This window comes from Zingiber officinale, chromosome 7B (assembly GCF_018446385.1).
Source record: "Zingiber officinale cultivar Zhangliang chromosome 7B, Zo_v1.1, whole genome shotgun sequence".
Lineage (NCBI taxonomy): Eukaryota > Viridiplantae > Streptophyta > Magnoliopsida > Zingiberales > Zingiberaceae > Zingiber > Zingiber officinale.
In genome coordinates, this window is record NC_055999.1 from 12,284,378 (window position 1) to 12,298,869 (window position 14,492).

The window sequence follows — 14,492 nt, forward strand, 5'->3', positions numbered from 1 at the left end:
CATATGGTGTCTGAAACTCTGGATGAAAACTTTTAGCTCGTCTATTTACTTTGACTTTCCCATTTTTATTAATATTCTATGATTTATTTTTCTTCTTAATTATATTATATGGACCAGGAAATTATTTGATAAGTAAATTAGCAGCCATGCGCAAACAAGGTCTTGAAGTGGAGAATCATTTTTACCTTTATACATATAGAGGCGAAAATGATAGGTGAAAAAAAACTTCTTTAATTCAACAACACGACAGATAAGAATGATTATATGAGAGAAAATGTTTGCTTAAATTCTATTTTTCTTCTACGCCTTAGTTAAGGTCAACTCAGAAGTTCATTATTCTTTGATCGCGCTCCTCATTTAGAGAAAAAATTTCTTGCAAATATATTATAGTTGGGATGCGAACCATGGATACCTGAGTGACAACCTGGATGTTCTATTGTGACACCATAGCCCGGGGATAAAAAAAATTATCTGGATAAACTTTTTATAATGGTCGATCCTATCGTCGAAAAAGCCCTACTGCCAAGACATCACCTACATAATCATTTTGAAACTCCCATGCTCATGTGTTTACATAAATTAGGAGGCTATAAGAGATGATGAGTTATAAAACAATGAGGGAGTTTATGGAATATTAGGGTTTATGGACATTTATATACATATGTTATTTTACAACACTCCCCCTTGGATATCCATAATTAAGAAATCTGTCTCATTAAAACCTCATTAGGAAAAATCCGATGGGAAAAAAAATCTAATGAGGAAAAAGAATGCCATTCCATGATCGTATCACTATAAATTTACTGAACAACATAATATGGTATAGTGAGAATTTACTCCCCTGTTTGAAATATTATTTGAGATCTCTAAACCGCCACATTCCAATACCATGTACTGATTTCTCAAATATTATTGTAGGTAATGCTTTGATGAATAAATCTATCAAGTTATCGCTAAAACAAATATGTTGAACTTTAATATCGTCATTCTTTTATAGATCATGAGTGAAGAAGAATTTTGACGAAATATGTTTAATTCTATCCCCTTTGATGTATCCTTCCTTTAATTGAGCTATACATATTGTGTTGTCTTCATACAATATTGTTGGAATTTTCTTGTTAGCAGTTAAACCACATTTTTCCTTGATATGCTGAATCATTGATCTAGACCAAACACATTCCCGACTTGCTTCATGTATTGCAAGTATTTCTGAATGATTCGATGATGTAGCAGCTATGGTTTGTTTGGTAGATCGCCAAGATATAATTGTTCCACCATATGTAAATAAATAACCAATCTGAGATCGACATTTATGTGGATCAGATAAATATCCTGCATCTGCATAACCAATTAATTCTGAAATAGACATATTAGAATAAAACAAGCTCAAATCAATGGTATCTTGAAGATACCTAAATATATATTTAATTCCATTCCAATGTCTACATGTTGGAGAAGAACTATATCTTGCTAATAAATTTACAACAAATACTATATCTGGTTTTGTATTATTAGCAAGATACATTAATTCATCATTGCACTAAAATATTGTACTTCAGGACCAAGCAGTTCTTCACCATTTTTACTAGGTCAAAAGGATCTTTATTTGTTCACATCAAACGATCGAACAACCATCGGGGAACTTAATGGATGAGCTTTATCCATATAAAATCATTTTAGAACCTTTTTTTGTAGAAGCTAATTGATGGATAAAAATTTCATCCGCAAAATGTTCAATTTGTATTCCAATACAATTTTTTTTTTCCTAGATCTTTCATCTCGAATTCTCTTTTCAAGATATCAACTGTATATATAAGTTCTTCAGGACTTCCAATGATATTCAAATCATCAACATATACAGAAGTAATGATAAATTTTGATCCATCCTTTTTTATAAAAACATATGGACATATTGGATCATTTTGATATTTATGTTACACCAAATAATCACTTAGACGTTTATACCACATACATTTAGATTGCTTCAATCCATACAAAGATCTTTATAATTTAATGGAATAAATATGTTTAAAATTTGAACTTGATGCTTCTAGCATCGTGAGCCCTTCAGGGATTTTTATAAAAATATCATTATCAAGTTTTCCATACAAATAAGTTGTTGCTACATGCACCAAATGCATTTCAAGCTTTTCTTGTAATGTCATACAAAAAGATACTGAAATGTGATTGCATATACTACAAGGGAATATGTTTCTTCATAATCAATACCAGGTTTTTGAGAAAAACCTTGTGTCACTAAACGAACTTTATATCTTATGATTTCATTTTTCTCATTTCACTTTCGTACAAAAATCCATTTGTACCCTATAGGAGTTACACCTTTTGGTGTTTAGACTACAGATCCCAAAACCTCACGTTTTGCAAGTGAGTTTAATTCCTCTTAAATTGTACATGCACCAAATGCATTTCAAGCTTTTCTTGTAATGTCATACAAAAAAGATACTGAAATGTGATTGCATATACTACAAGGGAATATGTTTCTTCATAATCAATACCAGGTTTTTGAGAAAAACCTTGTGTCACTAAACGAACTTTATATCTTATGATTTCATTTTTCTCATTTCACTTTCGTACAAAAATCCATTTGTACCCTATAGGAGTTACACCTTTTGGTGTTTAGACTACAGATCCCAAAACCTCACGTTTTGCAAGTGAGTTTAATTCCTCTTAAATTGTATCTTTCCATTTTGGCCAATCATGTCTACTGCGGCATTGTTAAATAAATTTAGGTTCTTGATCCTCACTTTTTTTATAAATAATATCAAATGCTACATTGTATGATTGCTGACAACTAATTTGGATCGATTCAATTTTTTCTTTGTCATAACATAATTTATTGAGATCTCTTCATTATTTTCAAGTATATGGACCTTTTCTAGAGTTTTATCAATTGTTATGTCAATCGTCTCTATAGGAGGCCAAACCTCTTCAAAATGAACATCTTGATTAGTTGCTCCTATTCTTTTTTTAGAAATTTTTATCTTTACAATTGATCGGTCTACCATGCTTCAGACAAGTAGTAGTCTCATTAATTGATTGTCCAATTTGTACATCAATATGAGCCAGAGCATTAATAGTTGGTATATGTGACTTAGTCACTCTTTTCAAGTCAGTGAATGCATCAGACAATTGATTTGCAATATTTTACAAATATATTATTCTTTGAAGATCAAGTTCACATTGATTTATACAAGAATCAAATTGCAATAATAATGCATGCCAAGTGACTTCTTTGGAAAACTCTTTATTTTCTTCCCCTAACTTTGAAAAAATTGTTTCATTGAAGTGATAGTGGGCAAATCGGGCTATAAAGACATCTCCCATCATTGGTTCCAAATATCTTACAATTGAAGGAGAATCATATCCAACATATATTTTCAATTTCCTTTGGAGCCCCATTTTAGTTCATTATAGTGAACTAATTGGTACATATACCATACACCCAAATATTTTCTAATGTGATATATTAGGCTCCTGACCAAAAGTCAATTATAAAAGGAAGAATATATGATAACTAGTTGGCCTGATACGTATAAGTGTTGTGTATGCAAAATAGCATGTCCCCAAATGGACATAGGGAGTTTAGTTCTCATAATCAATAGTCTAACTATTGACTGGAGGTGTTCAAAAAATGATTTAGCTAAACCATTTTGTGTATGAACATAAGAAGCAGGATGTTTAATAGTTATCCCAATAAGCATACAATAGTCATTAAATACTTGGGATGTAAATTTACCAGCATTATCAAGAAGTATTTTCTTGATAGAATATTCTAGAAATTGTGCTCTCAATCGAATTATTTGGGTGAACAATCTTGCAAATGCCAGGTTGCGAGTTGATAATAAATATACATGTGACCATCTTGTAGAGGTATCAATTTGAACCATAAAATATTTAAATGGTGCACATGGTGGGTGAATAGACCCATATATATCACCCTGTATACGTTCTAGAAATGCAAGGGATTCAATTCCAACTTTAGATGGTGAAGGCCGCATAAAAAGTTTTCCTTGAGAACAAGTAGCACACGAGAATTCATTAAATTGAAGAATCTTTTGATTATTTAATGAGTGTCCATGTGAATTCTTGATAATTTTTTAAAATATTATAGAACCAGGATATCTCAACTAGTCATGCCAAAGTATAAAATCATTTGAGTCAGTAAACTTCGAGTTTACTATTGTATTTGTTTCTACAGCATTTATTATTGTGTAGTACAAACCAGATGAGAAAGTGAGTAATCTTTCATATACGTGTTTCTTACCCAACATTAATTTTGTTATATAGAGATATTCAATATTCGATCATGTGTCTCAATGTGATATCCATTTTGGCAAATATCTTTAAAACTTAGCAAATTTCTTTGAGACTTAGGAGAGAACAATGCACTGTCAATAATAAATTTTGTTCCTCCAAATAATGATATATTAGCTCTTCTGGTTCCTTCAATAATATTTGTACTACCATATATTATATTAACATTACTTTCACTCATTTCTATATAAGAAAAATATTTTTTGTTTCCTGAATATAGAATGTGTTATTGCACTATCAACAAGACATAAATCTCCATCATTGAATCCAAAAGTCATGCTATTCTTTTTAAAATTAAAAAATACACAATAAGAAACAACTAAAAGATTACTAAAGAAACATAATAGCAAACAGACTAATTTATTTTAAAATATTTGATCGTCTTAAACATTTCCATAAATATCTCCATTTTCAATCGAATTATCTATTCCTCTATCAGAATATGCAAAGAAATTAGAAACATTTAAATGTATTATCATAGAAGGACCAAGAATTGTGTTATTATATTGAAAGACAACATTTATCTATATATCTTTTACTTTGCCCTTTAAAGAGGCTTGGTAGAGATCAGTAAGGTATTTTGGCATACGACAAGTATGTAACCAATGCCCTTTCATGCTACATCTATAACATAAATTTTTTAATTTCTTTTCATCATTATCTTGTCCACTTTGAACCCTTTTACCATTGCCATTTGTGTTGGGGTTGCAAGGTTACAAACATAGTCCCATATTGAAAATACATGGGAAAGATTATGAGTTTATAAGAAAAAGATATCTCCATTTGTATGAGACCTTTTAGATAGAGCTAAAAAATAAAACTATAAAAACTTAGGTCTAAAGTGGACAATATCATGTCATTACAGAGATATCTAAATTCCTTTTGGTCCTAACAATTGGTAGAAGAAGCATGAGCCAGAGCAATGATCCAAGATTGAACCACATGGGTGAAATCTTAAATGAAGTAGGTGAGGCCCTGAGCAGGTCAGTGACCCGAAGCTTAAGATTGCAAATATAATACCACATTGAAAACACATGAGAAAGAGTGGACAATATCATATCATTGTGGAGATATCTAAATTCATTTTAGTCCTAACAATTTTTCCACTTCTGGTGGACATTATTGTTAATCCACTTCTGGTGAGTTGCTTTGTTTCTTTTATTATAACCACCATGATTTTCTTGAAATCGATCATTTTCGTGTCTATAACTATGACCACGACCTCGATGAAATTTTTGTCTATGTTGTCGTTTATCTTTTTTACAAGTTATCTTATTCATTTCAGGGAATGAACTAGCATCAGTTGGGCAGGTCTTATGATTTTTCATCAAAAGCTTGTTGTTTTCCTTAATCACAAGAAGACATGTAATCAATTTAGAATATTTCTTGAAATCTTTATCTCTATATTACTGATGCAGGAGTATGTTAGATGCATGAAAGGTATAATATGTTTTTTCCAATATATCTTTATCAGTAATTTTTTCACTACATAATTTTAATTTTGAGATGATTTTAAATATTGTTGAATTGTATTCACTTATAGATTTAAAATCTTGTAAACGTAAATGAATCCATTCATTACAAGCATTTGGAAGAATCACAGTTTTATAGTGGTTATACCTTTTCTTGAAATTATTTCATAGCTCAAGTGGATCTTTGATCGTCAAATATTTGATTTTCAATCCTTCATGAAGATGGAATGAATGAATATCATTCCTTTTGCACAATTTTATAAAGATTCCTTATTTCATCCTTTATAGTGTCTCCAAAACTCATAGCATCCAAATGAATCTCCGCATCCAAAATCCATGATAAATAATTTTTTCCTGAAATGTCAAGAGCCATAACTTTGGAAGATTGAACATAGTGAGAACTAATACAAAGAAAACTAAATCATTGATAATAATTATCATGCATCATATATATATTTATTAATAAATGATAAACATGATATAATCAAAAGATGATTTTATAATACATAACTATAAAATATTTTTGAAATGTTGCAAGTCATGCAAATAAGTAATTAACTAATAGTTAATTGGACAATAGCTAACCGAACATGAAGGAACTATAAATTTAATTTCTTGACATGTAAATAATTTTGATAGATAAAAAAATATATGTATATATATAAACAAATCTATACATTTTTAGACATTACCTATAGCTAAAATTAAAAACAAAATAAAAGTATCGTGCTGGTAGCGTGTTGTGAAATTATATAAGCAATTACATATGAAAAGGAAATATTATTAACTTTTTATCTTTCCCTTTCTCTTTCTCTTTCTCTTACTCTTTTATGAGAAGAATACATACATGGGTATTTATAGATATATAACCATCTTGAAACTCTCATGCGCATGTGTTTACATAAATTAGGAGGTTATAAGAGATGATAGGTTATGAAACAATAATGGAGTTTATGGAATATTGGGGTTTCATTGATATCCTGTACACCTAATTTTTTTTTTATTTGAATTTTTTTTAACTTAATACTATAACTTAATTCTTAGGGGGCGCTTAGTTTGCGGAAGGGAATGAGAATAGGAATGTGATTCATTGAAGTAAAGAATGAGAATGAGGAGTTTTGAATCCGTGGGGCCCACCATCAATACCTCAAACCAAACACTAACTTTCAATCTCATTCTCATTCCTCACTTCCATTCCCTCCAACCAAGCACTCCCTTAAACTCTAAAGACAAAAGCTTATTAGTATAATTGGGAGCTTAAAAAATAAGAAAAAAAACAACATTTATGTAGCTGTGAGAAACGTTCACAGTTGTCGCTCACGCCTGCCGCCTAGGGTATATATATATACCCCAATTGTCCACAGGGTGTGCAAGGTGTCAGACCCATGAGCACTTAATGTTTTTTTTTTATTTAATAACTCAATTCCTAAACACTATATATATATATATATATAGTTTTGATATGCTGGGCGACGCTTTGTGCGCGACCGTGAGCGACGCGCAGACGTGGCGCCGCCAGCTCGGTTTCACTACAGATAAAATAATCCATGAAAGATACTCTCTCCCTTTCTCGCCTTTGTTCAAAATTTCGACGGCGCTTATTACCAAAAATAAAATCTCCCTCGCCGCTCTCTCTCTCTCCCTCCCTCTCCCTCCCCGCTCTCTCTCCCTCGCTCCCGGTCCCCTCCGGCGTTCGTCCTCCGGGCGACCTGACGCTTCCCCGGAAAGTTCAATATTTTTGGTCTGGCTCGCCGCTCCCCCCCTTCCCTCGATCCCTCTGTCGAAACTCGTCCCTCGCGCTCCCGACCGGAAAGTTGCTCCGGTGTCTTCAATCGCAGGTCTACTGTGAGATCCTACCACCTCACTCCAATTTAATTTCTTAATCCATACCGTTATTACCTTGTGAAATCGGTATAAAAATAGCTGTAATAATTGTATAAAGATGCACCGCGACTTTGCTCCCATTTCTAACCGTTGCATCAACTACTACGACTGATGAAACCGTGCTTGTAGGATATGACTTGGATTGGTCGTGGTAGAAGGTCGGAAGGACTTATGCTGCGACCTGGATGGTCGACGGCTGCACCAACCGCCTGCTCTCCGATGGACTTTCATTTGCTGCTATAAGGTGTAGCAGCTTCATGGGGAGGAAGCTGCTACAACGTGTAGCAGTTAACTGTGCATAAAGCTGCCACACCTTGTAGTAGCTACCTTGTCATTTTCTAGCAATGATTAACGTACTCGGTACCCGTAGTTTTCATATTGTCTTTATCAACCTGATTCAAAAATTATTCTTAAAAAAAATTTTCACTGCTTCAGCGCCTTTCCTGCTACAGATTGATTGGAATTCTCTCTCCTTCACTCCCTCCGTCTCCCTAGTCTTCGTCGAAGGTCGTCCGGCTGACCACTTGGGTCCCTGCCGGGAAAGTGAAAGGTCGGCTGCACCAACCGCCTGCTCTCCGGTGGACTTTCATTTGCTGCTACAAGGTGTAGCAGCTTCATGGGGAGGAAGCTGCTACAACGTGTAGCAGTTAACTGTGCATGAAGCTGCCACACCTTGTAGCAGCTACCTTATCATTTTCTAGCAGAGATTAACGTACTCGGTACCCATAGTTTTCATATTGTCTTTATCAACCCGATTCAAAAATTATTCTTAAAAAAAAATTTCACTGCTTCAGCGCCTTTCCTGCTACAAATTGATTGGAATTCTCTCTCCTTCGCTCCCTCCGTCTCCCTCGTCTTCGTCGAAGGTCGTCTGGCTGACCACTTGGGCCCCTGCCGGGATCATTTTGCTGCTACAAGGTGTAGCAGCTTCATAGGGAGGAAGCTGCTACAACATGTAGCAGTTAACTGTGCATGAAGCTGCCACACCTTGTAGCAGCTAACTTGGTTAGTCGAATCTCTAGCCCCTCTATTTTCTAGCATAGATTAACACTACACTTTAGCCATAGTTTTCATATTGTGTATATCAACTTAATTGAAAAATTATTTTTGATGCATGACTTTTCGCTCTTTCAGCGCCTTTCCTGCTACAGGATGATTGGAACATGTATATACATTTGATTTAAAATTTTTTAAAATTTTTTATGCTTCTGCAGGGCCATGTGTTTAGGTTTGCTACTACACGGTGTAGCAGCTTCCTAGACTAATAACTTGCTACACCTGTTTGTAGTTTCATATCATATTGCTTAAAGGCACTGAAAAAAGTGATATGTGATGCTGCATCGGCTTTGCTTTGGTTTGCAAAGCATTGTAGCAGCTACTATGACTAATAACTGCCACACATTGTAGTATTTACATATACATGTAGCTTCCACAACTTTTTGCATTTACCCAAATTTGTATTTCTTTGTTATTGTTTTATTTACCTTTAAAATTTTTTTAAGTAACTTCCATGTTTCAGTAAATTATAATCTATTGGATGTATGTGTGTAGTGCTTACCGCTAGTAAAACTGTCAGACGTTGTAGCAGCATGCTACCTCGTGTAGCAGCTCTTAATGAGTATAAATATATTTGGTATTAATACGTGTGACCGGTGTGGCCTTAGCAGATCACGTCACGTCACCGAATTATATTCTACATCGTATATTAGCTAATCCTCACTAATTGTCATATAGTGTAGCAGCTAATATGCGTTATGTGGAAATGATGGATCAGTGATATGTGCAACAATAACTTAATCCGGTGTTTACAAATAGAGTAATATATGGTAATTGCCGCTACAAAATGTAGTAGCTACTTAGTACGAGGATAACACGTTATAACACCCATACATTTCACTAATATAATTACCTGAGAAAGTAATGTCAAAATATTTACATTTCGAGAGCATGTTCAGATATATTTTGCACAATGTTCAATACCTCTAGGATCGCCTGTATTACTCTCTTCAACTTAGAGACTAGAGAGTGGTAGTACCTATCCTCAGAACACCTATTATAGCACCCATATAGTGTAGCGGCTAATATGCGTTATGTGGAAATTATGGATCAGTGATATGTGCAACAATAACTTAATCCGGTGTCTAACACCTTGCCCTTTCCGTTCTGAGGATAGGTACTACCACTCTCTAGTCTCTAAGTTGAAGAGAGTGATACAGGCGATCCTAGAGGTATTGAACATTATGCAAAATATATCTGAACATGCCTTCGAAATGTAAATGTTTTGACATTACTTTTTCAGGTAATTATATTAGTGAAATGTATGGGTGCTATAACGTGTTATCCTCGTACTAAGTAGCTACTACATTTTGTAGCGGCAACTACCATATATTACTCTATTTGTAAACACCGGATTAAGTTATTGTTGCACATATCACTGATCCATCATTTCCACATAACGCATATTAGCTGCTACACTATATGGCAATTAGTGAGGATTAGCTGATATACGATGTAGAATCTAATTCGGTGACGTGACGTGATCTGCTAAGGCCACACCGGTCACACGTATTAATACCAAATATATTTATACTCATTAAGAGTTGCTACACGAGGTAGCATGCTGCTACAACGTCTGACAGTTTTACTAGCGGTAAGCACTACACACATACATCCAATAGATTATAATTTACTGAAACATGGAAGTTACTTAAAAAATTTTTAAAGGTAAATAAAACAATAACAAAGAAATACAAATTTGGGTAAATGCAAAAAGTTGTGGAAGCTACATGTATATGTAAATACTACAATGTGTGGCAGTTATTAGTCATAGTAGCTGCTACAACGCTTTGCAAACCAAAGCAAAGCCGATGCAACATCACATATCACTTTTTTCAGCGCCTTTAAGCAATATGATATCCAACTACAAACAGGTGTAGCAAGTTATTAGTCTAGGAAGCTGCTACACCGTGTAGCAGCAAACCTAAACACATGGCCCTGCAGAAGCATAAAAAATTATACATGTTCCAATCATCCTGTAGCAGGAAAGGCGCTGAAAGAGCGAAAAGTCATGCATCAAAAATAATTTTTCAATTAAGTTGATATACACAATATGAAAATTATGGCTAAAGTGTAGTGTTAATCTATGCTAGAAAATAGAGGGGCTAGAGATCCGACTAACCAAGTTAGCTGCTACAAGGTGTGGCAGCTTCATGCACAGTTAACTGCTACACGTTGTAGCAGCTTCCTCCCCATGAAGCTGCTACACCTTGTAGCAGTCGACGAAGACGAGGGAGACGGAGGGAGCGAAGGAGAGAGCATTTCAATCAATCTGTAGCAGGAAAGGCGTTGGAGTGAAAAAAATTTTTAAGAATAATTTTTGAATCGGGTTGATAAAGACAATATGAAAACTATGGGTATCGAGTACGTTAATCTCTGCTAGAAAATGACAAGGTAGCTGCTACAAGGTGTGGCAGCTTTATGCACAGTTAACTGCTACACGTTGTAGCAGCTTCCTCCCCATGAAGCTGCTACACCTTGTAGAGGGAGACGGAGGGAGCGAAGGAGAGAATTCTAATCAATCTGTAGCAGGAAAGGCGCTGAAGCAGTGAAAAAATTTTTTAAGAATAATTTTTGAATCGGGTTGATAAAGACAATATAAAAACTATGGGTGCCGAGTACGTTAATCATTGCTAGAAAATATCAAGGTAGCTGCTACAAGGTGTGGCAACTTCATGCACAGTTAACTGCTACACGTTGTAGCAGCTTCCTCCCCATGAAGCTGCTACACCTTGTAGCAGCAAATGAAAGTCCACCGGAGAGCAGGCGGTTGGTGCAGTCGTCGACCATCCAGGTCGTAGCATAAGTCCTTCCGACCTTCTACCACGACCAATCCAAGTCATATCCTACAAGCACAGTTTCATCAGTCGTAGTAGTTGATGCAACAGTTAGAAATGGGAGCAAAGCCGCGGTGCATCTTTATACAATTATTACAACTATTTTTATACCGATTTCACAAGGTAATAACGGTGTGGATTAAGAAATTAAATTGGAGTGAGGTGGTAGGATCTCACAGTAGACCTGCGATTGAAGACGCCGGACCAACTTTCCGGCCGGGAGCGCGAGAGACGAGTTTCGATGGAGGGATCGAGGGAAGGGGGGGGCGGGGGAGCGGCGAGTCAGACCAAAAATATTGAACTTTCCGGAGAAGCGTTAGGTCGCCCGGAGGATGGACGCCGGAGGGGACTGGGAGCGAGGGAGAGAGAGCGGGGAGGCAGAGAGAGAGAGAGCGGCGAAGGAGATTTTATTTTTGGTAATAAGCGCAGTCGAAATTTTGAACAAAGGCGAGAAAGGGAGAGAGTATCTTTCATGAATTATTTTATTTGTAGTGAAACTGAGCTGGCGACGCCACGTCTGCGCATCGCTCACGGTCGCGCACAAAGCGTCGCCCAGCATATCAAACCCAAAATTAAATTACGTTAATATCCTTTTTTTTCTTTTCACACTGAAAATAAATTAGTAATTTTCTTTGGTTGTCTTTTATATAAAAAATATGTACTGTCATATTTTCTTTAGTACCACATTTTAGGATTGATAACACCATGAGCGAAGAAGCTTCTATAAATACTTTAGGTCGACAACATTAGAAAGCATACATTTCTCAGCCTTTTAGCAAAGATCAAATAAAATATCTATTCTTATCAGTTTAATATCTAATATAAAAAATTAAATTAATTTTTTATAGGAGAGAATCCGTTATAGTAGCATGATGATAGAGTTCTCAAGTGTCGTCTTTACGTTGCACTACTATATGAACTTGACGTACCATTGCCAAGTCTAATTTATGGGACTAGAATATTAATTTAAGTATACATTGTGATTTATGAGTCTAGAATATTAATTTAAGTACACATATAATATGTGTGCATAATGACTAGTGTATATATACAATTTATTGTTTATTCTGGAAAAAATAATAATTACATGCTTGATTTGATATGTGATTTGATGAGCTATTTTTTTAATTATCCTCAAAATAATATTTTTTTTCTAAATTGGTCTACAATTCTACAAAAATATTTGGATCAAAGTATTTATTTCAATAATAATTTTGGATTTGCTTTTTTCACAGATTCTTGATGAAAAAACAAAATATTTTGATTTTGTAAACTCTTGGAAAAAAACAAAATTTAATTTTAAAAAATGCTGAAAATTTTATCACTTTGAGGGCAAGAGAAGATAGCATAAACAAAAAGAAATCTAAGGGGCAAAATGACTTTTTACTATGTCAAAGAAGAATTTCGTAAAACCAGAAAAAGCATGGGGTGAAATGAAAGTTTTGTTGGCGTAAAATAAAATTTCTTAAACATTATAATTTTTGTTGGTATCATTTGATTCGTTGCTCTCTCGTGAAGAGGCTGTCAGCGACGCAGCAGATCAATCGCCGCCGGCTTTAATTGAATAGAAGATGGTGGCAGAGGATTAGCGATACTACTCGATACCCCGGCGATGACCTTCGATGAAGCTGGGGAGACCTCGACCTAAGGTTTGCTGAGAAGCCTCGTATAACAGTTTACATCTCATAAAGTAGAAAAACATATTTGAAAATCATATGCAAGTGTTGTGTTTGAGCTAGAAGACATCTCCTCTTATTATATTGCTTAGAACACTTTTTATCGTTAGCTGAAGTGGCACTAGAGGTGCTTCTGTTGAGCCTGAGGCGCCTCCAGCTTAGCAAAATCTATCTAATTAATGTTGATATGTTTAATGGCTCTGGACGCATGGAGGTGCCTCCGTTCTACTGAGGCACTTCCTGTGAGTAGTCATTGTTGTGACTGAGTTTTGCGCGGAGGCACCTCCATTCCTTCTAAGGCACCTCCCTACCTTTTTAGCTGAAGTGCCTCCAGTCCGTAGAGGCCCCTCCGTGCCTTTCTGTTGCAGAGGCAATCCAAACCATCCGAGGCACCTCCATTCCTTTGAGGTGCCTTGGGTCTTCAAGTCAGAACTCTTCATTCCAAGGTTAACCTCCGAGTTGATCTTTTCTGGACTTTTGCTCTTGTGGGTGATGCTTCCGATCGTCTGGAGGTAAACTCACTCGAACCCAAGTTCGATATTCTCCTCGAGAAGGCTTCCTTCCTGGCTTCTCATCCCTCGGACCGTGTTGTGTGTCCTTCTCGCTCCACCAGTATACTTTTCCTCAGATTCTCGTCCCTCGGATACACCGAGTCTGTCGACTCAATTCCCATGCCATCCTTCTCGTCCGTTGTATCTTCCGTTCGACTTCTTGTGTTCCTAAGTTCCTGCACACTTAGATATAAGGCATCAAAAATAAATATGACCCAACTTAACTTGGTTGATGACATCAAAATCAATCCAGGGTACTTACAGATATCTGCTAGTTATCGAGATCAAACTGTTAGAGCAATCTGAGTACCCTAGGTTTTGATGTTTGAGCAAAGGTTTAAGTTATGTTTATTGTTGTATTTGATATGCATTGTAAGTGTGCAGGATACATGTACGACAAAGAAAGTCCAAGTGTGATCTTGGCAAAGGAGGAAAGTCCAAGGAGGAGTCTTGGCGGTGTAAGTCCAAGCATTTAGTCTTGGCGGTGTAAGTCCAAGCATTTAGTCTTGGCAATGTAAGTCCAAGTGTGACTTGGCAATGGATGAAGTCCCGGAGGTGAGGAGTCTCTTGACAAAGGAAGGCCCGACAATATGGACAAGGCCGAAGGAAGCTCCAAAAGGCAAGACGTGAAGGATGGGGAGATATCCGAGGGACGCGAGGCTGATGGAGGAGGTTAGAAGG

General features: G+C 35.7%; 1 pseudogene; it reads left to right on the top strand.

The window, feature by feature from the left end:
- The first annotated feature begins 12,339 nt into the window (after nt 1–12,339).
- On the top strand, nt 12,340–12,518 carry LOC122007503 (annotated as a pseudogene).
- The last annotated feature ends 1,974 nt before the right edge of the window (nt 12,519–14,492 follow it).